We start from the raw sequence: 25,943 nt of genomic DNA, 5'->3' as shown, positions 1-25,943 counted from the left end.
GGTGTGACTGTCCTGACCTTGTTTCTCAAAGTGGGAACTTGAATAAAACTAAGAAAAAGAATTGCTAAAAATCATTTGAAAATGAATTTAGGCTAAAAAAATGTCTATTTGTGAGCCTATATCTTTTCAAAGTCAAAGCATAATGTTTTCAGTCATTTCTGATCAAAAACATTTTGTCCCCCAAACCAAAATCATTTGGTGTGACACTAGTTTGGACAAATTAAACAGGCAATTATTTGGACATCTATTGGCTAGAGAGGTCCTTCTTCTGTAAGGCTATTCAGCACTCCCAGCACAACTGCAAGACAGGTGTCTGAGGCGAGTTATGATTTTAACATTTTCATGAAATGCCATCTTGTTGAAACTTTGACAAACTCACCACTTTGGATGTCTGTTGGTGTGACACCTTTTCATTAAAAAAAGCTTAAGTTATTTGAAGTTTTGGTCATATTTCCATGTAGATCTAGGTTGCTTTGTTATAGCTAGCATGCTGTTAGCATGCTAATGTGTACATAGTAGCCTCAAATAATTAATTTTCAAAAAACTATAGTGGATCACTGGTTAGTTATGATAAAGGACTTTGATAAAGTGAGTAACTTAAGAAAGATGTACTCCATTTTCATTTTATGAACAATTATTTTCATGTCACACCATATGACGATTTTAGGCACAAGTACAACAAACTGCTGAATAAAGTCTGATTCCAATAAAATATCTAAAAACAATGTATTTCCATAAGGTTGAGAGTGAGTAGAACAAAAGTAAATAACTTTTATGCCTGCAATTTAAAGTTTTTTTAAAAACACATTTTTTGGGGCGTCACGTCACTGACCCATGTATACCGTACATTGGCTATTTGAAATGGAGATGGAGACTGTAAACGCCTCTGCATCCGAGGATGAGCTACAGTAGATGAAGAGAGATGTCCACAAGCACACTGTGACTAAACCTTTGACCTTTCATAGAGTTACCTCAAGTGATGGGACGACGATCATCATTATTGTTTATTTATCATAATAAATACAAATAAAAACACTCACAATAATCATGTCGCAGAGATTTTCATTTATCGTGAAATTGTCAAACACTAGATGAATTCACGTTTGGTTGAGCTGCAAATTCAGCACCACTTAAACCCTCTGTACTTCATAAAACGTTGCCAAAAAATAACTTGTAGATCGCCTATTTTGAGCGGCTTTTGCTCCTAGAATAGGGATGCTGGGATGTAGTTTAAGTTTCAAGAATATTTCTATGATCTAATATCATTAATCGCAAAAATAACAATAATTGTGACAGGTAGGCACATAACGTCCCATCAACATCTGATGCTACTGTATATACTTGACTTGTATTGAGTGTTTGGCTCAGTCAGCATTGGAAAGTTCCAGTGCTTTGGTGTCCAGGCAATGTACTTAGAACTACAGACTCACTCCCTAGCTTCCGCCGTGGACTGAAGACTCACCTCTTCAGACTCCACCTAAACCCATAGCACTACTGTAACACTCCCCCTTCCCTCAATGACCACACATGAAGCTAGATAGCATTTTTAGGTTTTAGACGTTTTTTACTGATTAGGTGCGTGGTCTTTATGTCATTGTCTTTCTAGATTGATATTCCTATGCATTGTTATGTTGTTGATGTACTGACATATTATCTTGCTTATTGATGTATTACCTTCGTATTGTAAATTGCTTTGGATTAAAAGTGTCTGCTAAATGCCTAAATTGTAAATTGTACCTGGACACCACTGGTCCCGGTCAAAAGCCAATGGCCGCGATAATGTAAGTGAGGGTCAGAGTCATTGCACTCGTTCCCCAGATATAATTAGAACTCAAGGTAATAAGTACCCCCATTCCAGTTTAACGAGCATTCAGTACATTCACATTGATTTTAATTAAGGGATCCTCAAGGCACGAGTGTAACTCGTCTACTCCCATCTGCTTTAAGGAATGGAGCGCGGAGAGAGGGGGGGGGGGGGGGGGGGGGGGCAGTGACACACTGAAGCAGAGAGAGACAGACAGACAGACAGACAGACAGACAGACAGACAGACAGACAGACAGACAGACAGACAGACAGACAGACAGACAGACAGACAGACAGACAGACAGACAGACAGACAGACAGACAGACAGACAGACAGACAGACAGACAGACAGACAGACAGACAGACAGACAGACAGACGTGTTTGAGGGAGAGAAGGAGACATGGAACGGAGTGGAGAGAATAGGTGAGAACAGGCATGTGCGCACATAGACATCAAAGGGGGCTCGAGCCCCTGCCTTTTTATCCGTCTCTAAAAAGTGCCCTCTCCAGACCATGAATGCAGTTTTCACTATGGTGAAAGAAATGCAAACGCCCTCTTTTTTCCATGCCATACCTGAAGGCAGCATTCAAGAAAATTGCCTTGTCTATAAACTCTCCTGAACTTGAATGCAGCATCTTATGTTGAAATAATTGCCCTCTCTATGTTGACTTAATTTTGCTTGGTTCAGTGTGGTATCAAGCACCGGAAATAGAACTGTGAAGTCATGACGTGACTCGCTCATCCCCCGGTTCCACGGAAGTAATTCTCTATGGAGAATAACATTGAGTCATCTTAAATCTTCTCATATAAGCATTGCGGTCCAAAAATAAACAAACGGTCTTTGCGATATTGACGGTGAGGTGGCTCTGTATGGTTTATGATAGTCAGTCACTCATATTTGATAAAGCCTGTTTCTAGCGAAAATGTAACTAATTCGGCGACAGTAACATTAGCGTTTTCTCACCATCAGTTGATTCTTCATATCCATATGAGTCAAACCGCTGAGATAATTTGTTTGGGACACAGTTCTTATATGACGCCATATGAAAAAGGTTTATGGAAATTCAGAATGGGGGAAGAAAACCGCGAACCAGGTAGGATGGGTAAATTACGTCACACTTCAATACTCTATAGCAGACCTCCAAGCTCACAACGCGTCACAGCGCGACGCGGTGTGAGCTTGGAGGTCGGCTATTTTCAACATTTCACCCAAAAACGCCCTTTTAGAAAAGTCAGCCCCTGCCTCTCTAACTTCCTCTGCACGTCCCTGGGTGAGAAAGGAGATGGTGATATTCATCTCAAATAAATTGCTGCCACTCTCAACCGTGCGTGCCTATTTTGGGGCACGCCATTATAGGCAAGGATTGTCAAGGTAAATATAAAATAGCGACAACAGCAGATTGACGAGGCCTGAAACCAAACGGCCCAATTGGTTCCGTGTGTGCATGCACCGTCTGAGTTATGGGGGTCCGTCCGCGTGTGGCCTAATGCATAGCGAACAAGCGGGGGGTCCTTGAAATGAAAACGTTTGAGAACCGCTAGGTTAGGGGCTGGGGGGGTGTGGGGGTATTGGGCACCCACAGGGGTGTCGCACCAAATTCTGGGGCCCTGGGTACAAGGATTCACTGCGGGCCCCCCATGAATGTTCTTCACAGGGGGAGGGGGTTTAACCCATTTAGACTGGGAACACATTATTATTACGCTTGGTTTTGTGCTTTAACCATTGAAAAATAGTAGATATACAAGATCCCAGCGCGGCACCGAGTGCCGCACTACGAGTTCATAGATCTGCTATTTTTGAAAGAATCGTGAAAATATTTCAAATCCTTCTAAGGTTTTTTTTTAAAAACCTACCGGTGTGTTTTTATGTCAGTGGTACTCAAACCTTTTCATGTGAAGGACCTCCAAAATGATATGAATTTTTGGCCACAGGCACTTAAAAACCACATAATTATATTCAAAGATTTGCACACATTTTCACGACTTTTCAAAAAGTGCTGTGCTGCGAGCTTGTATATCTGCTATTTTTCAATCGCTAAAGTATAAAATAATTTAGGGCCCTCACCCTTGGGCCCTGGTAACCCCCCCCTTGTGACGCCCCTGTGCACCCATTCTGGTCCATGAAGCATGGAAAAACAACAGAGGGAAGGGGGAGGAGGGGAAGGGGGGGAAGTAAAATGTGGATGCGATGGGAGAGACCACGCGCGCAGGGGGAAAGCCACAAATAAACAGAGATAAAGGGGTTTTAGTTGCAGGGAGAGGACTATGAAATGGACAGCGTAATGGCAGAGTGAAGAATGGCTGCAGAGAATGAGAGTGGGGAGGGGAGGGGGAGAGGGGGAGGGGGGAGGGAGGGGGTGAGGGACACGGAGCAAATGAGAGGATTTTCTCCAAGGCGAAGGAAAATAACAGTGGGAGAGAGAGAGAGAGAGAGAGACAGACAGACAGTGAGCTAGACCATGTGGTTCTCAACCTTTTCAGGCCGCGAACCCCCAACATAATCATATTTGAACTGGGGACCCCCCCCCCCCCCCACCCTGACGAGCACTATGAGTTGAGGCACAACATTTTGTATAACTTGGTTCTATTGTGAAAATAGCAGATTGTAGATCGGCTATTTTCACAATTTCTGCCTCTAATAATTGACAATTTGACCAATGTTTGAGGCCGATTCAGATTTTGCCCTAAAATCACGAAAATCACTACACAGTATGTCTACACTCATGTCATCAACATGGATCAGGAAGATTTTGGAAAAACACATTTTTGCTCTATTTGTGGAGATAAGTGACCTACGGTCGCTTATCTCCCGATTAGGGAGTCTTACTGGTTTTAAAAAATGTGTAAATCTTTTACTACAAAGTCCTCAAATTGTCACTTTAGAAATGTGCAGAAACCCTCTATACACTTTGTTTACTGTTTGAGTGAGAAAATGTTGCTCATTAAGTTAATCATCTGGGGACCCCCCCAAAAATAATTTGGTGACCCCCCTGAGCTAGACGATGAGAGAGCAGACAGACAGACAGACAGACAGAGGAGAGAGAGACACACGCACACATGCACACGCACACGCACACGCACAGATACTGTAGCTGCAGGCAGGAACAGGGGGACTAGTAGCTAGTATTGCATGCTGTCCAGTGTCCCTCTAAAAATCTCCCATTCATTTTCCCCGTAGACTTTTACAAAAATATTGATAACAATAATGTTAAGCCTAGAACCAAGCCATCCAGGATTGCAGTGAATCATGACCATAACACCTTTGATCCTATGTGAAAACATATTTTAATATCAATTATTTGATATACTACATTTAATAAATACCCTTTGTTTAGCGATTTTCAAAATGTTCTTTTTATAGAAACAAAGGTTTCATGTTGATGATTCACTGCAGTTCTGGATGGCTTGCTTCTAGGCTTAACATATAATTGTTATCAATATTTTCGTAAAAGCCTATGGGGAAAATGAATGGGAGATTTTTTTAGTGGGACCAGTAAACCACTTCTGTTGTGATAATCTATACCAGTGGTTATCAACCTTTTCTGGTCGCGACCCCAAAATAATCATATCTGAACTGGGGACCCCCAGTAAAATTATTTTTTGTATAACACGGTTCTATTGTCAAAATAGCAGATCTACATGCTCACAACGCCTCGCGTTGCGAGGTGTTGTGAGCATGTAGATCAGCTATTTTCACAATTCTTGCCTCTAGAGGTATTAAAAAGTCCTAAATTGTCACTTTAGAAATGTGCATATGCCCTCTATACACTTACATTTTATGTTGGATTGTTTACTGTTGAGTGAGAAAACAATGTTTCACATTAAGTTAATCATCTGGGGGGAACCCCCAAAATAATTTGGGGACCCCCCTGGGGGTCCCGACCCACAGGTTGAGAACCACTGCTCTATACAGAGGCCCCCATGCATGCAGCAGTTCAGTTCTCTCTCCCCATCACCAGCAGCAGCGGAGCCTCGGGCTCGGCCCCGGCCAGCTCCGCTCCGCCCGGCCGGTCACAGCTGGCAGAGGGGGGGATCAGATCACGTCCTTGTCACCGCGTTAGCCAGGCTCCATGCTGGCGTGCTGGCGGGCACCTGTTCAGCAGGGGAGGGCATCTGGGGGGCAGATAGCGTGCCGCACCTCCACACACACTGTCGCGCTCTCCCCTCCTCGCTGTCATGTGAAAAGAGGCGTCTGACGTGTGACGACCCCCATGTGTATCGGCAGGGGTGTCGCAGCCAAATTCTGGGCCCTGGGTACAAGGATTCACTTCAGTTATTTTGTGCTTATACTGTTGAAAAATAGCAGATATACAAGCTCACAGCGCGGCACCGAGTGCCGCGCTGCGAGCTTGTAGATCTGCTATTTTTGAAAAAACGTGAAAACCTGTCTTTGAATATTTCAAATCCTTCTAAGGTTTTTTTTGGAAAAACCTATGTTTCTATGTCAGTGGTGCTCAAACCTTTTCATGTCAAGGACCCCCAAAATTATGTATTTTGCCCACGGAACCTCATCTCAAAATATTTAGTTCCAGGGACCCCCCAGAAGCAAAATTTGAGTCACAAATGTTAGTTTAAAAAAATACATATATTCAAAGATTTGCACACATTTTCACGACTTTTAAAAAAATAGCAGATCTACAAGCTCGCTGTGAGCTTGTTGATCTGCTATTTTTCAATATCTAAAGCATACAATCATGAAGGCCCCTCCACCTTGGGCCCTAGTGACTCAGTCCCACTTTCTCCCCCCCTTGTGACGCCCCTGCTTGTCAACACCCTCCCCGGGCTGACGGCGGGGGGGCTGGCAGTGACGGCCGGGGGACCACAGTGCAGCTGCGGGCGGGGGAAGTGGCGACGACGACTAACTACATTTGGGAGGAAATGGGGTAAAACGAAGAGATAAGACTAAATTATATGCCCAGAAGTGGCGTGCAGGTTTAGCCCATGGCTCCCTTGCGCCGCGCTCACAGTAAGATAAACACGTCTGCTAGCTACAGTGGCAAGCTGTTTACTGGTGGACTGCAGTGTAATAGACTTCCACAACACCGCACGTCTTCATCGGCTTCTTTTCATCAAGTTATTGCGTCCATTTAAAGGGGAATGGGGCGAGATGTGTATCGTCGTTGTCGGGTGGAAACCTTGTATGTCCAAAACCGTTTGTTTTGTATTTATCATTTTATAAACGATTTAAACTAGTGAAAACAGACGATCTGTGTGCTTGTAGATCGGCTGTTTTCTCTACTTTTGTGCGACAGTCTTGTGTGATGAAGCAGGGCTTTACTTTACGAAAAAAATTACAAATTTGAAACTTGGAGATATGAGGTTTGTGCTCGACAGTGTCTTTAGTTCAGACATATGTATTCAGAAGGCTGGGCTTTAGTCTATGGATGATGATAATTATCAAGTATTCCTGGAGGGCGACTGGCATTTTGTAATTATCGGGTGTGTATAAGTGGCTTTTGCATGTTGGCACGCCACGCACGTGTGTGGTTATGTGTGTGCGTAGTTCATTTGCACATGTTCATGACCCGTGTGTGTATGGGCCAGGGGCGGCTCCAGGGGGGGTTAGAGGGGGCTTTAGCCCCCCCTGATGAAGGCTTAGCACCCCCTAAGCCCCCTCCCCACCCCACACACCCAATTGTGAGGAAAAATATTTAAGGAAAAAATAAATTAAATATGAATATGTGAAAGACAATTGACTGACTTCTATGTAAACCATACTATAAAACTGTACTTTTTATGCTGGAAAGCATCTTCAGCCTCATAAAAACCATATTCGATCACCTACAGTACTCAGATTTGGAGCAGGAAACTGCCAATGATCTGGTCTGTTCCGTTATTCATACTCTAAGCGAGAGAATCTCGTTTGTCAAATTGGTACTATTCATTATTGTCTGTTGCCAAAATTAATTAGCCTCCGCTCTATAAAAGCCAGCTCCCCCATAGCCCCCCCAGTCACACTTCTCTGGAGCCACCGCTGGTATGGGCACACACGTTTGTGTGCCTGCATGCGTGTGTGTTGTTTTTTGCGCGTGCATAAACAAATCTGCATTCACATGCTTTGCAGGCGCTCATACACGTACGTACTATATGTGCCATGTCTCTTGCCTGATCCACTCTTTACCACGTACGCCACGATGACACGAACACGCAGTGATCTGTTTTACAACCGGCTGCTCTAAACTGCTCCTAATTCACAACATGTCAAAGAGACTATAATGTGCTACTACAAGCCTGTAGAAGTAGTGTGACGCTTTCCTTTCCTTTACGCTTGACGCTCCCCGCTCCCCCTACATTCAGTGGCGTCAGTTCAGGTATGGCAACATGACTGGTGTCTTGCACGCGCGCCTTCCCGTGCCTGCAAGACACCAGTCATGTTGCCATACCTTAGCAAGAGTCATGATACATTTATTTTAAGAAGTACATTTTTTTTTTCACGTTTCTATGGTTTCTTGGGCTGGATATGGCAGCCTGGAACGGTTGTTCAAGTGCAGAGCTCTAAACTTGGCATGTTAGTAAACGTGCCACAAATTATCAATAATGCATTGCACCTGTGCAGCTGACCTGCGGAACCTGGGAATATATTTTTCAAGATGAGGAGAATGCAAGTGTGGAGAATAGAATTATAATACTGTGTTAAAGTGACCATTTTGTAAAATTTTGCATTTGTAGTCATTTTACTGTAATTTAACAACATAATAACCAGCACAGATATAGACAAAAGAGACATTCATGAATTTATATTTAAAAGTACGTTTTATTTTCCCCTCTGGACCCAGGGTATGGCAGCTGCATACCCCTGCCATACCCAATTGACGCCCCTGCCCTACATTATTTCAGGCTGACATGGAAGCGTGACATTCTAGTACTTGTGGGCCAGCCATTTTCCCGTAGCTGCAAGGCCGACTGTTTTCCAGTCCAGGGAGCAGCAGACACGGTAGAGGCTCACATGCCTGTGAACAGGGGGCGTCACACCAAATTCTGGGCCCTGGGTACAAGGATTCACTGCGGGCCCCCCCATGAATGTTAACCATTGAAAAACAGCAGATATACAAGCTCACAGCGCGGCACCGAGTGCCGCGCTGCGAGCTTGTAGATCTGCTATTTTTGAAAAAATCGTGAAAATGTGTGCCAAGAAACCTATGTTTCCATGTCAGCGATGCTCAAACTTTTTCATGTGAAGGACCCCCCCCCCCCCCCATCTCAAAATATTTAGTTCCAGGGACCCCCCCCCCCAGAAGCAACATTTTTGTTACAAATGTTCACTAAAAAAATACATTATATTCAAAGATTTGCGCACATTTTCACGACTTTTCAAAAATAGCAGATCTACAAGCTCGCAGCGCGGCACTCGGTGCCGCGCTGTGAGCTTGTATATCTGCTATTTTTCAATAGCTAAAGTTACTAGGGCCCCTCCACCTTGGGCCCTAGTAACTCAGTCCAACTTTCCTACCCCTTGTGACGCCCCTGCCTGTGAGTGACACAGACTCCACAGACTCAACACACCGACTCCAAATCCGTTGAAGGTCACTCACTGTTTCTTTCTCGTGTTTAAGGCGACAAAACGGTGGGAGTAAATATGAAGCGACGTGCAGTGAAGCACAAGCAATTGTGTGTCGCCGCACACATATAGTCGCTGTCGGGCAGAAACCTTGTATCTCCCAAGTTTAAAATGTGTAGTTTTTTTTTCTTTTTTTTTAAGCCCTGCTTCATCTAGTCCGGGCGTTTCGGGCAGTATTTTGATGGAATCGTGCACTTTACGCTAAAAGCATGACATTTGGCACACAGTTAGAACATGCCTTATGGACATTTTTTGGCTATAGGGACATCACAGATTCGTCTTGGGAAACTTGTGGGAGCCAATCAAAGTAGACTTTACTTACAAAAAAATGCTTTAAATAGCATGTGAGGGGTCAAACACACATGCTACTTAAAGGGGAAGACCACCCATTTTCAATATTGAACTATGTCATTAATATACCTTAGAGGAGTTGTGTGGAAATAAATAAAAAGTTCCCCCCCTTCTGTGTTGCCTAGAACTGGAGGATTGATTTTTGGGTTTGTATTGTAAAGTACAATGTGTGATGTCATCAAGTTGTGATTTGCAATACAAACCCCAAAATCAATCCTCCGGTTCTAGGCAACACAGAAGAGGGGGAACTTTTTATTTTATTTCCACACAACTCCTCTAATGTATACTAACTCATTTCCTGCGATCCCCGTCGAAACCGGAGATTTCCCGCTGTACCATTCTGCGATGCCCGAGGAGCCCGAAGATTTTATTAGCTTTAATCATTATGAAACGATTAAAAGTATGGTCGTTTGGACCGGATCTAGGTTTCCATATCCGGTCTGAGGTCCAATCGCAGCTCCGGTCGCATAGCTTTTCATTGTAAACAAGTAAGCTGACTGCACGGCCATAGAATGGTATTTTTTCACGTATTTTTTTTTTATTTTGTAGCTGTTTGATTATTTTACCCGCCTGGCATATGATCTGCGCACATATTGTCTGCTATATGCGCGAACGTGTCCACGTGTTACCATAGCGCACAGCTGGCTGTTTCCAATGTTTTTGGAGCGGTGAAAGCGCTCCCAATAGACAGGTATGTCTGTGGCTGGCTGGCTATGTGGCTGGCTGGCTGGCTGGCTGGCTGGCTGGCTGGCTGGCTGGGTATGTCTGTAGCCTGGCAATACCTTGAGTGGCCACACAAGTTAAAGGAGGGGCGCTGTTGTGCAGGCACAAACACACACGCACACACACGCACACACACACACACACACACACACACACACACACACACACACACACACACACACACACACACACACACACACACACACACACACACACACACACACACACATATACACACACACACACACACACACACACACACACACACACACACACACACACACACACACACACACAGATTCACCGCTCCACTTCGAACCGAGGTTTGATTTTTTATGTAAACACTGGTGGATACAGCAGGGATACAGCGTGGTAACAGATATGTCTATTTCAATGGGGTTTTTTTTATTCGAAAGCTGTCACCGAGTCTACACGTCTACTAGATGAGTCGTGCACAGATCGTGCACGATGCGTGCGCGTGCCCACGTTAAAAGGTAAGGACAATTTGGTAGGAAAACAGTTCAGCCTATGTTTAAAATAGCAGCAAATGAGTTAATGACATAGTTCAATATTGAAAATGGGTGGTCTTCCCCTTTAAAGCATATAATATATTTATGTTTTGTATTATTTTACTGTATAGTAAAGTCTATGAGACCTCAACTTTGATTGGCTCCCAAAAGGCATGTTCTAACTGTGTGCCAAATTTCATGCTTTTATCGTAAAGTGCACGATTTATGCCCGAAACGCTTCGACTAATCATACAAGATTGTCGCACAAAGCCAGTGAAAACAGCAGATCTACAAGCTTGTAGATCGGCTACTTTCACTATTCAAAATCCTTTTGAACGGTTTGGGACATACAAGGTTTCCACCGACAACGACGTATTATTCTGGCCCTCTCTTCACTCTAACTCTGTTCCTCCCTCTCTCTCGCTCTCTCTCTCTCTCTCTCTCTCTCTCTCTCTCTCTCTCTCTCTCTCTCTCTCTCTCTCTCTTGCTCTCTCTCTCTCTCCCCTCCATTCTGTTACTCCCTGTCTCTCTCTGTCTCAAATAGTTGAAAGGAAAAAGGAGCTGACACACTCACTTACCGACTAAGTACAGTACTAGCCAGTATGTTGGATGCCCTCTTTTTCTTTCACTAGCTGTCTCTCCCCCGCCACTCCATTCCCACCTCTCTCTCTCCTCTCTTTCTCTTCAGCCATAAATTGTAATCTGCCATTAGAAAACATCTGAGCGTATGGATCCACTTCACCACTCTCCCCCCACCCCCCAGGGTGTCGCACCAAATTCTGGGCCCTGCGTACAAGGATTCACTGGGAACACATTGTTACGCATTATTTTGTGCTTTAACTGTTGAAAAATAGCAGATCTACAAGCTCACAGCGCGGCACAGAGTGCAGTGCTGCGAGCTTGTAGATCTGCTATTTTTGAAAAACCTACCGGTATGTTTCTATGTCAGTGGTGCTCAAACTTTTTCATGTGAAGGACCCCCAAAATGATATGTATTTGTTCACGGACCCCCATCTCAAAATATTTAGTTCCGGGGACCTCCCCCCCCCAGAAGCAAAATTTGAGTTACAAATGTTCGCTTAAAAAATACATATATTTAAAGATTTGCACACATTTTTACGACTTTTCAAAAATAGCAGATCTACAAGCTCGCAGTGCGGTGCCGCGCTGTGAGCTTGTATATCTGCTATTTTTCAATAGCTAAAGTATAAAATAACGAAGGCCCCTCCACCTTGGGCCCTATACTAACTCAGTCCCCCCCCCCCCCCCCCCCCCCCCCCTTGTGACGCCCCTGCCATACAGTAGCTTCAGCTGGAATCCTGAAAAAAAAAAAAAAAAAGGATTTAGCTTTTTCAGCAGTTGATCCACCATATCCCCCCAAACGCAACGCCCCCTCGTGAATGAACAGAGCCCTCCACTTGACAGCATAATTGCCGGGTTGTTTACACGTCGGTGAAAGGTCCAGAAGCTTAATCAATTTTGAATAGCGATCGGCTGCTCCCGGGCTGCCATTTTCGTGTCAGCCAACCTGGTGGTTTCGCCGTTGTAATCTCTCTCTCTTTCTCTCTTTCACTGCTTCTGGTTTTTGGCCTTTGGATGTGACTTGTGTCTTAGTGACTTTCAACCTGGCGTCCCCATTGACCGAATTCACGTTACGCAACTTCCTGGTGCTGACGTCACGGTTGAAGGGAAAAACCCTACTGAAAGCCTACAGAAATCGCAAATTTAATGCAATTTCCGAATAGTACAGTATAAAATACGGCTAGCATGTTGAAGAACACAAGATAGTAACACAAAGCGTTATAATTTACTTTACCGTTCAAAATAATGATTTTTTGGCTTTAAGTCCAGCAATTTCTGTGTTAATTTACCCTTCAAAGCTGACGTCAGCACCAGTGCACGTGCGTGGGCGGGCCGTGAATAGGGTCTATTCCGGGCATGTCAATATCATAGACTGTAAAAAAAAATATGGATGGTGGAAAGCCATTGGTTTCTTTGCTGCGCAAATGAAGCCTTTTTGGCCGTTGTATGGGTGACGCCATCATTGTGGAAATCAACGTTCATTGTTAGAAATGGTACCATCTCGAATGCTATTGGCTGCCAACGGTCACGTGCAACCGCAGGGATACATGGGACATTGTCTTGAGCTTGCCGAAAATAAAGCACACGAAAAAGAATCATCACAAGCCTATGATCACAAGCCCCTCCTACAGCATACCCTGCTATAACATCAAATATAACATAAATTGGACCATATTTTCACAAAACTTTAAACTAGCGACAGGAACCATAAAGTATAAAGTATAAACTATGTTTAAGGTAAGAAAATCAAATGTAAAAGTTTGGGGGAAATGGATGAAATCCTATGGAGAACATGTTGCTTCTGGTGCCAGAACAGCGCAACTAGCGGCCAATCATAGGAACTTTCAGTTCCGAGTTGCTTCATTTTAAATCGGGACAACTATATATGGGCGAGAATTGTCAAAACCTTTCAAACATTTCAGCATTTTCCAAAATAGCACAAATACAGTAGCACATCTACAAGCTCACAATGCGTCACGATAACAATAATGTGGTCCCCACTGCTTTGGGGTATTCTTTTATTACATTCTAGTGTGAGTGTTTTTTTGTTTTGTTTTTTAATCTAAATAATAACCATAATACTGTTATCTGTTACTGAACATATTTCCAATGAAGAGTTCATTCGATAACCAAGAATTCGCAGCTCACTCTCACTCCCCGCAAGGACTTAACCACTTGTTTACTATTCGCCACGTTAGCTCATATTTAATTCATTAAATCACGTTTAATGTGTGGCCACGCTATGCACCGCAGTCCTCCACATGTTGACCGTTATGCAGACAGCAGCTATTCAGGTCACTAATATAATTAAACTATTGCACCGTGAGGCGCGGAGATGAACCATTTTCCTTCAGAAAAGTCATTAGGCTCTGTCATTACCACACTGAGTGAAATCAATATTCAGAATGTGTGTGTGTGTGTGTGTGTGTGTGTGTGTGTGTGTGTGTGTGTGTGTGTGTGTGTGTGTGTGTGTGTGTGTGTGTGTGTGTGTGTGTGTGTGTGTGTGTGTGTGTGTGTGTGTGTGTGTGTGTGTGTGTGTGTGTGTGTGTGTGTGTGTGTGTGTGTGGCCCTTTCCCTTTGGTCTTTGTGCATGGACATGAGACATTTTGTTATGCTAATAGTATGTTTTCGCCACAGTTGGTTAATTGCTGAGGCATGGAGGGTGTTGGGGGTGTAGCGTGACATTTTATCACAGTAATTGCGGGTCAATTGGGTTTCAAAAAGGCGGAGTGTCTGCACCGATAAAATTGTGAGGTGGAAGAATTACACTGACGATTTTACTTACAGTAAGTAAAAGTAGCCAATAGCTTAATATAAAAAGACACTGTTACGAGTAAAGATCCTGTATGAAAAATGTGACTTGAGAAATTTGTATGTTCTTTCGCAAAGTAAAGCCCTGCTTCATCATACAAGGCTGTCGCACAAAAGTAGTGAAAACAGCAGATCTACAAGCACACAACGCCTCGCGGTGCGAGGCGTTGTGTGCTTGTAAATCGGCTGTTTTCACTAGTTTAAATAATTTTCAAAATTAAAAATGCAAAACGAACGGTTTTGGACATACAAGGTTTTCACCCAACAACGAAGATATGTTTTGTATTAACCCTCCCTCCTGCTGTGTTCCGCTCAACTCTGACCGATTTCCCACTTTCCTGAATCATAGTGTGTTTTTCATCTGATTGCCTCAAGACCCTATGATTTTGTCCTTTAATTGCTATTTAATCGCTATTTTTGCCATTGTGTGATAAAATACATAATATAGTTAAGTGGAAATGTTAAATATTAAAAACCCGTTATTTGATTAATAGAATAGTTGCTATGAACATAATCAGTGGTTGCAGCCTTAAACACTGTTCTATCAAAAGAAAATGTATTCCTTCATTTGCTGCTTTCATGCAGTGCTGCCTAACACTTCAAACCTCATCGTGTTCAATGGGGGTTGAGATCTGGCAGATCTGTGAAGGAGGCCATATAGCATATGATTCACTTTCATATTCATCAAATCGTTCAGTGATCCCTCTTGCCCTGTGGATGGGAGCCTTGTCATCCCGGATGAGAAAATGGCAAAAGGATGACTCATCTGACCTTTTATCACGTTTCCCCCCGCATCTCTGTTGACCGGACCAGTGCCGGTCAACTGACCTCTCAAATGGGCATTGGTCTCGGTAATGAGGGGTTTGCGGTATGTATCACTGTATGTGTATTCGTCAACTGCAGGCACGTGCACACATAGACATGAAAGGGGGCTTGAGCCCCTGCCCTTTTACCCGTCTGTAAAAAGTGCCCTCTCAAGACCATGAATGCAGTTTTTACAATGGTGAAAGAAATGCAAAAGCCCCCCTTTCCATGCCATACCTGAAGGTAGCATTCAAAAGAATTGCCCTTTCCAAACTCTCCTGAACTTGAATGCAGCATCTTATGTTGAAAGAATTGCCCTCACTAGGTAGAAATCCATGCTGTACGCCACGTTGCCTTTTTTATGCTTAGTTCAGTGTGGTATCAAGTACTGAAAATAGCCAACCTCCAAGAGGAGGTCTGCTATATTTTCAATATTTCCACCAAAAGGCCCTTTTAGATATTTCAGCCCCTGCCTCTCTCTAACATTCTCTGCACGTCCCTGGTCAACAGACTGCTCTGGCTGACTCAGTGTGATCACATCCTGCATTGACATTCTAGGTTTAACTAAAGAAGACTTGCTATTCTGTTTGTCCTTCCTTACATAATAATCGCACTAATGCACGAGCATCGCCGTCTTGGTTTGGGCACCAAGCCTGTTTTACTGATGTCTTTCCTATAGATCTGAATGCAGATCTAGCCACTGTTCCTGTTGAAACACTAGCCAGTTGAGCAGTTTTTTTTAAGCTCCCGCCACCCGTGCCCCGATAATGAACCCTATTTCATAGTCACTTAGTTAGGCCTGGATCTTTCTCTCTTGCCATCCTGATACATATAATCGAAGTCGGATGGACCTGCTCAGCATTTTGTAAGATGCAGAGCATGATAGGATGGTGATTGTGTTAATTGTATCACGTAGTACCATCTGCCTTCAGCACTTTAGTGCAGGGGTCTTCTCAACACTTTCAGGCCAAGGACCCCTTATTTGAGAGAGAGATGAAGCAGGGACCCCCACAACCTTTTCATAGATTCATTGTTTGACAGCACAATCATGGCCGGCACGCTTGAAAATTAACCCTTTCATGTCTGAGGCACTAAATGAGTTAATGAAGTGTGTGTTTTCGGATATTTAACCACTTGAACCGTCAATACTTAATAAACTTGACCTTTCACTGTACTTATTTTGCTCTTTTCCTCCTCCAAAGCTTTTTTCCTGAAAATAGCCGATCTACAAGCTTGCAACGCCTCGCAGCGTCAGGTGTTGTGAGCTTGTAGATCTGCTATTTTTGGCTAAAGTTCTCCGAATATGGACGCTAGGGTTCAAGTGGTTATAAGAAAGGGGGAAAAAACTAGTTCCTATCACACAAAGATATTGTAACTCTGAGGACCCCCTAGGGGTCCCGGACCCCCTGTTGAAGACCCCTGCCTTAGTGTGTCAGATTGTCACCCATCTACATGTACAGTATACATGTATACACTTACAGTCATCGCTGTCGGGCAGAAACCAGCTATTTATTTTTCTTTTTTGCTATTGAACACCCATATGCCTGTGTGTGGGTTTTACTAATGAACCAATGAAAGTATATAAAAAAAAGCTCTTATGACTAAACCTCCTCCTCAATTGGATCCTCAAATTGTTGGTCAAACCACCTACTGTTGTTTTTATTTTTAATCATTGATTGGAATGACAAAGTCAGTCAGAAAAACATCTCCACCTCAAAACCTCCTAACTCCATTTGAGCTGTATTTGGGTAAATTGATGATAAGGACCTTATCCAAAAACAACATAATAATACAGACCACTGACCTATAAAGAAATATAAATAATCCCTAAAGATATTTTTTGAGTCCTGTTCTATTCACCGGGCATTTTTCACCAGCATGGCAAAGCAAATGCAATGTTATTCCTTTTCAACATGGCCCTCTGGCAGTGAAATATTGCTTGGCCAAAGCCATATGCTCAGCAATCATAGTAGTAGGAACCCACAGGCTGTGTGACACATCCACTATACCCACAAGAGCCATCCAAGGCTGTCTGCTGAGAGCCTGTATTGTCGTGGAAAAGGTACTATTTTTATTTTTACTTAAAGGACCACATCACCTCTGGGACAACCAGATCTTATTTTATTGTTGTTTGGGACACGATCAACACAATCCTGAGTTATTTTTTGTGTTAGATATTTTAGTATTTCAGCATGCTACAAAGCATGATATTGCATCATACGATGAGTCATATGATGCAAAATGCATCATATGATGCTTTGTAGCTTGCTGAAATACTAAAATATCTAAAAACACAGATTGAACACAAAAAAAAAAACTCAGGATTGTGTTGATCGTGTCCCAACATACAATAAAATAAGATCTGGTTGTCCCAGAGGTGAAATGGTCCTTTAAGCAAAAGTATCAATACTGCAATTTAAAAAATACTGTGTAAGTGCAAGCCCGGAAATCAAAATTTACTTGAGTAAAAGTACAAAAGTATTGGACTTGGTATCAAAATGTACTCAAAGTACCAAAAGTAGAAAGTACTTGTTATGGAGAATGTACGATTTCACACATTTTCAAACGTGTAAATTGTATAAAAAAATATTTTGAAAATAGCAGATCTACTCACAACTCACAATGCTTCGCATCGCGACGAATTTTGAGCTTGTAGATCGGCTATCTTCAAATGGCCGAAAAGTAAAACCTTGAAGTGTCTAATGTAGGTGTTGTTATAATAATCAAAATCTACAAAGTAGCTAGAAACTCGTTTTCAAATGATTGTAGTGGCGTAAAAGTACAATATTTGCCTCTGAGATGTCAAACCTGTACTTACTGTCTTGAGTAAATGTACTTAGTTACCACTTACCACTACTTACTACTTACTTAGTTACTTACTACTTACTACTTACTACTTACTACTTACTTAGTTACCACTTACCACTACTGCTCTAGAGCTATGCATGCTGGGGTGGCCAGGTGTGAAAGGTCATGGAAGACTAAATGGATAAGAGGCTTGTGTGGACATGAGGACCACAGGGGCTCAAGGGTGTCAAAGTGCCGGTTCCATCTCTGGGGTGCGCATATAGATTGCTTATCCTGACCGCTTGGTGCCTGTCAGATGCGGCAGGGGTGTCGCATCAAATTCTGGGCCCTGGGTACAAGGATCCACTGCGTTATTTTGTGCTTTAAGTTTTGAAAAATAGCAGATATACAAGCTCACATGCAGCGCGGCACCGAGTGCCGCGCTGCGAGCTTGTAGATCTGCTATTTTTGCAAAATCTTGAAAATGTGTGCATTTTTCTTTGAAAAATCTATGTTTCTATGTGTCAGCGGTGCTTTTTCATGTGAAGGACCCCCGAAATGATTTGGCCACGGACCTCCATCTCAAAATATTTAGTTCCAGGGACCCCCCAGAAGCAGAATTTGAGTTACAAATGTTTGCTTAAAAAATACATTATGTTCAAAGATTTGCACACATTTTCACGACTTTTCAAAAATAGCAGATCTACAAGCTCGCAGAGCTGTGAGCTTGTATATCTGCTATTTTTCAATAGCTAAAGTATCAAATAAAAAGGCTCCTCCACCGTGGGCCCTAGTAACTCAGTCCCCCCCCCCCCCACACCCTTGTGACGCCCCTGGATGAGGGCCAGGCAAGACTGACTGAATCACCTCCCAGCCAAGTGACTCAAGCGCAGCTTGTCATGTTGTTTTAATAGATGCATATACAGTATGCTTGTTGTGAGAGGAGTGGAGATGCTAATGAGAGACAAGCAAGGAGGAGTGTAACAGCCTTTTTATTCAGGGGAACAGGGACGTGCAGAAAATGTTAGAGAGGCAGGGGCTGACATTTCTAAAAGGGCCTTTTGGTGAAAATATCGAAAATAGCAGACCGCCAAGCTTGAAGGTCGGCTATTTCCAGTGCTTGATACCACACTGAACCAATAATCAAGTCAATACTGGAGATGTAGTGTACGGCATGGATTTCTACACAGAGAGGGCAATTCTTTCAACATAAGATGCTGCATTCAAGTTCAGGAGAGTTTGGACCAGGCAATTCTCTTGAATGCTGCCTTCAGGTATGGCATGGAAAGAGGGCATTTGCATTTCTTTCACCATAGTGAAAACTGCATTCATGGTCTGGAGAGGGCACTTTTTAAAGACGGATAAAAGACGGATAAATAGACTTTCATGTCTATTTATGTGTGCAAATGCCTGCAGGGGAATATTTGCGAGGAAGCGAAACCCAATGAAACAACACAACGACTGAAAATGTGAAAACAACATCAATAATGTAAAAGCACCTGTTCCTCAGCGTGTTGAGGTCATGTGCGTGATTAATGCTAAATAACGGCAGGTTCGCAGAGGTCTATTTTCCATGTTTTTACATGTTTAACACATTTTCAGGGCCGACCTCTGATTTCAGTCGATAACCCTGAGGTGAATACCAGTCGTATGTTGCTGCTAACCAGATGGTAGCGTGCAATAAACCATGTTTTTTCCCCCTCTCCATTAAAGGGAATTTTACCTCTCAATTTCATGTTTGCTCTCCCCCATCTGTCATATATCGGTCTGAACGATACATCGGACATTATTTGCTTTTTTGATGACATCGATATTGGCATAGCATGTATGCAGTCAGTACCCATTCAATCTGGTGTCTTTATTTATTCCGTAGGTGAACATTTTTAAACATTTTTATTTCATTTTGTATATCAGATCTACAAGCTCAACGTGTTTTGTTGCCATGCATTGTGAGCGGAGCTTATGAAATTATACTTCCCCTCATTGATTACGGAGTCCTTGTCTGGTATCGCGACGCCCCAGCTGCCTTAAAGCTAAAGCTCCAAACAGCCCAAAACAAACTAATTAGGGTTGTGCTTGGTCTCCCTCCTCTGACCCACCTTACCGAGCATCACCACGAAAGCGTGGGGTGGCTCAAAGTAGCTGACAGAGTACAGCATCTTGCAATGGGCCTGGTGTACAAGATACACTACACCTCCAAGATTCCCATGTACCTGACAAACTACTTCTTAAAGGTCAAGGATGTTCACGATCATAACACCAGAGGCAGCTCCACTAATCATCATCAGCGTAGATTTAACACTAAACAAGGCGCTAACTCGTTCTCCTGCTATACCATCAACATGTGGAACGCCCTTCCACAAGCCTTAAAGGAGAGCAAATCCCTAGCCTCCTTCAAAATTGGTATGAAAAGTCACCTTCAGACAGCAGCTACCCGTGACTTGTAAATAGACTAAGCCCATGCTCCCCCCCCCCCCCCCTTTTCTTTGTATTCTGCCTTTTGTATTTGATGTTATGCTTTTGAAACTGATATTATCCTAGATAAAGTACTATGTTCTATCCGTCTGTCTTTCAATGTTATATGAGATACTTAAAGTGTGGTTCCTGTGGAAATAAGCCTCGGCTTTCTAGGATCTCCTTTTAGTTGACCTTGTACCAGTGATTTGTACTGTCATGAAACTGTACTTTTTTCTATTGCAAACTTCTAATAAATTCTTCAATCAATCAATCAATCAGTCAACTCCATATACTGTATGGACATTTATACACATATATGGACAATTTTGGCCATATGCTGATGACATCAGGGATCTCCACATATGGAAATAAAAGGGGCATGGACCAACAGATGCGGTGAGAATCTTAAACGGTAATGAAGTAACTGTGAATGGGGAAGCTACTCTGAAAGTGTTGTTAACTAAGCTACCAAATTTGCTCTACACTGAAAATGGCTGTGCTACAAGCAAAGCTACCACAGAGAGAGTTAAGCTGAAGCTACTTCAAAAAGGTAGTTAACTATATTGAAGCCAGAACCGGATTAAGACCTTGTAGACCCTGGGGCTTTGACTCGGAAGTCGGAAGCTCTAGATTCTTGCTTTTTGTGCTGAAAAGTCTGCACCATCACTGAATTCCGGTTACAAGTTACTTTCTAAAGACTGTCGTGTCCCATGGTGGATCTAATTTAGTTTTTAATCAATGAGAGTTTAGAATATGAACACTCACCAGACGTGTTGCTCATCCGCAAAGTTAACTCTCCCCACGCTTTGAACGATAACGCTCGCCCCATTTTTTACAGAACGTCGATGCCAATACGGCGCTCGTTCGGTTCGTTCGTCTGATGACTGTAAGCTGATGAGGGGTCGCGCGGCCGTTTACTGTAAACACATTTTCCGCTGTGATGGTGTAAAAAATCCATTATGCGTTAGATCAACGGAGAACAATTCACTTCCTTGTTGATTTCCTCTGGCCCGGAGGCTCTGTAGCCAGTGACTGCTCTGAATGTACGGCAACACATAGCAGGACAATTCACATTCATTCTCGCATGACGCTGCCCTCTGCTGCCTGGCAGACCAAAGTGCACTATTGCACAACCAAAAAAAAATAAAAAAAAATAAATAAATGTCTGTCTGTCTATCTACTATAACGTCGCAAAGGTAAGCTGCTTTTTGATGGCGCCAGACCCAATAAATAAATAAATAATCTGGCAGTAGGTGAGTTAATGACATTCATAAGGCAACATTTGGAATGTGATGTGCCTTTGTCCTTGTCAGATGTAAAATCTCCCTTGAAGATAATTTTTAATGGATTCCTTCAAATGGACCATGGCGAAGTCATCTTGCGAGTCTTTTGAGTGCTTCATTTGTGGGCTGATTGCTGTAGAACAAATGTAATTTATCTGGGAACGATTTGGATGTTTGTTAAGAAATCCGAGACACTAGAACATTTCCTGATATGCTTGATAGCTTCTGTAACCAAGTCTATCGCCAATTACAGTCACAGAAAACCTTTCTTTTACAGATAGATTTCGTTGACCATCAGGCTCACAGTGGACAGTTCCACCAGCCTTCCTTTGCGGCCCCCCTTCTCTGTTTGTCACGTCCCAACCCCCACATACAACAGCATTTGATTGAAGTGTGATTGATTGGCGCTTGCGGGCGGCCAGGCCCCCTGGACCGGTTTGAGTCGTGTTTGTCTGTTCCTCAGTTTGAGTGGGTTGAAGTTGTGTGTGCTGCATCTGGTGATCACCACAGAAATACAAAGCGTTCCTGTTGTGAATCAGTTTCCGTGCTTATTTGACCCCACGGTTCACTACTTTTGGCTGCTTGTTGCTTTGAAAAGTTTGAAGCCGTTCGGAAGTTTCAGATATCAGAGCTTGCCACTAGCACTTGAACATGGTCCAGACAAACTCTTGTATCTATAATCTGCCATGCTACTAAAGTCAGGATGCGCCGATGCGGGCAATAACAATGTCCTACACAATTTCTAAAAAACAGCCAGCAGCACGAAATACATGCTTTGTTTTCTTTTCCTGCAGAGAATGTCTCTGGATCACATTAGCTGCTGCATCGGGTACTGCCAGAGCAACGAGCCAATACCTAAAAACAGCAATCCCTAACCTGTGGGCCTTGAGTATATTGGGCAATGATAATATAACATGAATGTATAGGTGTGCGTGTGTGTGCGCGCACGCGTGATATACCGGTATATGAGCTTAAGTATAGGCTACTACTTGATCTAAGCCAGAACGCAATAGATTGATGGATCGTTAAAATAAACATGCTCCGAAGATGCACACTCCACCCATCTGACCACTAAAGTGGTCCACATTCCAACATGTTTGGACCTCGGGAGTTTTTTTTTATTGTTGGATAGGATCCACAATTCCATGCTGTATTGATGTGGTACCATAGGAGAGATAACACGCAAGTCTTCTACATTCTGTTCTATATTCTATCCACAAGTTTCCAACATCCCATCGTGCAATGCGCAGAAGGTGTGCGGCAGCTTCCGGCGCCGCAGCCGAGTGTGATCTCCAAGCTCACAACGGTTGCAACTGCGACGCAACGTGAGCTTGTATGTCTGCTGTTCCCCTGGAACTGCTGTTCTCCAAGTGTGTTCTGTCCTACTGTAGCTCTGGCTGTAGCATTAACTGTAATGTTCACATTGTGTGTCCTTGCAGGTCATCCTGATCCTGACCAAGCTGTATGACTTCCACATCGGCAGCGTGACTGAGAGCACCCTGTGGAGGTGAGTCACACTTGATTCTGACAACCTGTGGAAAACAGTTTCACTCATCATCCAAAGATCGATCATGTTGACCCAATCTGGGGACCCATCCTCAAAAACAAATGGAAAAACAGCGCCCTCTGCTTTTTTTTAAATTTTCTCTCCTCCTTTTCACGGAATCTGTTCTTGAGAGATTAAAAGAGTATTCCGGTCAAAATGGCTTTCTTACCTTTTTTTGTCGTTGATTTGTCACCAAAAAACTCGGCCAGATGTTATTTTTTCGAAAGAAGCATTGTTTTCCATTTTGGCGACCATTTCTATCGGATTCAATACGATGCGTAGGTCTCGCGAGACAAGATTTCGAATCTGAGTACCGTTTTACGGCAGAATCTCAGCAATGACGTAAGCCTGGAGTATAATGTTGCTGCTACTGTACGTCCATAGTGTGTGTATGAAGGGGCGATATGAGACGATTTTTAAATTTTAAAACAATGGAAATAAGTGGATTTGCATAAGCCCCACGGCTCCTGTTTTGATCTGTGGTTGGGTCGCCAAAATAGTTTGCCAAAATGGACAATAAATGCTTATTTTCGTAAAATGACATCTGGAATTAACAACCCTCAGTCTAGACTTAATGTAGTAAGTTGCATGGGCCTGAGTACTTGTTCAGTACTTGCTACTTGGACTGCTTTTTCCCCCCTCGTCTACACCAAATCTATTTGTCAAAAATAGCTGGTCAAGCTCACAACATGTGTGCTATTTCTGGTTTATGCTCCCTCCAGAATATGGATGAAACGGTGGCATTTGTGGCATCCTCTAAGTTAAATCACTTTTGGCTCTGTGTCGCGTAGAAGCCCCTAAATACTGAACGTGATTCAAATGTGGGGTCGATCTGAGAGAGATTATTTCATTGTTCATGATTTATTAGCATTTTTTCATATTTTTGTGTAGGCCCGTCCAGTTGTAGCCATTCAGTAGAGAATATCAAAAGTCTGACTGATGCATGTTCATTACAAATTTACAATTTACAATTTAGGCATTTAGCAGACGCTTTTAATCCAGAGCGATTTACAATAAGCAAGGTAATACAATAAGCAAGGTAATACATCAATACACCAATAATCAGTAAAAAAGCTTTACAAAAATGCTATCTAGCTTTCATGTATGGTCATTGGGGGTAGGGCGAGTGCTACGGTAAGTGCTATGGGCTTATGTGGAGTCTGAAGAGGTCTTCAGGCCACAGCGGAAGCTATAGGGAGTGAGTCTGTTGTCAATTGCAGCAGGGAAATTGCTAGAGAATTAAGCAATTTGTTTGAGTTTTGGACTGTAGGAGTAGGAGCAAAAATTGGGTTTTAAAAACACTGCATGGCGGAAAATCTACTTTAGCAGGAATGGGGAAAGCAGGAATGTAATCTATTTATTTAGGGTTCATCCCTGGTCCAAATAGTCTCACACACACAATGTCATTTGGGTCTATATAAGGCTCTTTCTGGCAATTCTGTGTGTCAGCATTGTTAAACTCTAATGTAAGATAATAGAGTTGTACCCTTGCTAGGTCACTGTTGACTCCAGAGTCCAGATGGAGACAGTGGGCCCTATTTTCATCCATGCCTTAGCCCTTATCCCTAAACTCTTTGTCTCCACCAGCCAAAGGCAGGGGGAGAGTATGTTTCCGTCCGTCCGTCCGTCCGTCCGTCCGTCCGTCCGTCCGTCCGTCCGTCCGTCCGTCCGTCCGTCCGTCCGTCCGTCTGTCCGTCCGTCCGTCCGTCCTCCGAGTTTGTGGTCAGCTAATCTCCAGCGCCATTGGCCCGGTCGTTGCCAAAATGAGCACACACACTCCCTGGATGCCAATTCAGAACCTCTGCCCCACATTTTTTCAAATGGCTCTGTTCTAGCACCACCATGAGGCCGATGTTTGCAAAAAACATTTCTGTACACTACTCCTACAGACTTTGTCCAAAAATCACGCAAATCGGTAGACAGCATCTCTACAGTCATGTGATCGACACGGATCTGTCTGATTGTCCATATTCCATCCTGATTGGCTGATATTGGCTTTCAAAGTTTGTAAGATTGGTCCATTTTGGACAAAATGCCTCAAATCACAAACGCAGAGTGCAATTAACATGAAATCGCGCACACAGGTTCCCACTAGGCCGAGGAAGAAATGCCACTTAATTTTTTTTAAATCAGCCTCATGGTGGCGTTATAACAGGCCGATTCGTGGTTTTACCTATAACTCCACCGATCAGTTTTAAACTTTGTAAGCGCACTCCCTGGATGCCAATTCAGAACCTCTGCCCCACATTTTTCACATGGGCCTGTTCTAGCGCCACCAGGAGGCCAATTTGTGCAAAACTACCTTTTGGCCAGTACTCCTACAGATTTTGTCCAAAAATCACGCAAATCGGTAGCCTTTTATAGCGCCACCAGGAGGCCGACTTATGTAAGACACATTTTTGGATATTACTTCTTCAGATTTTACCCAAAATGAACACAAATCAGTACACAGTATCTCTACAGTCATATGATCAAGACGGATCTGTCCTGTATTAAATATTCCATCCTGATTGGCTAAGATTGGCCTCCACACTTTGCAAGATTGATCCGTTTCAAACAAAATGCCTCAAATCAAACACAGCGTGCAATTGTAATGAAATTGTGCACGCACATTTGCAAAAGGCCAAGGAAGAAATTACACTACAAAATGTTCAAATCAGCCTCATGGTGGCGCCATGAAAGGCCTAAGATTGGTGAAGAACACATGCCACCCTTTTTACATTGGC

At 43.1% G+C, this 25,943-nt stretch overlaps 1 protein-coding gene across 1 annotated transcript in view; it reads left to right on the top strand.

Moving 5' to 3' along the window:
• Positions 1-25,943, top strand: part of LOC308281724 (VPS10 domain-containing receptor SorCS3-like) — a gene marked incomplete at its 3' end in the record, with an annotated part of 555,751 nt that overhangs the window by 205,709 nt on the left and 324,099 nt on the right. The window contains exon 2 of the mRNA XM_080722002.1: positions 23,111-23,178. The remainder of the gene's footprint in view (positions 1-23,110; positions 23,179-25,943) is intronic.

The sequence above is a fragment of the Nannobrachium achirus genome (genome assembly GCF_963921795.1).
Source record: "Nannobrachium achirus genome assembly, chromosome: 3".
Classification (NCBI taxonomy): Eukaryota; Metazoa; Chordata; class Actinopteri; order Myctophiformes; family Myctophidae; genus Nannobrachium; species Nannobrachium achirus.
Note: the sequence above shows the minus strand (reverse complement) of the source record. Positions and strands in the feature narration are given on the sequence as shown.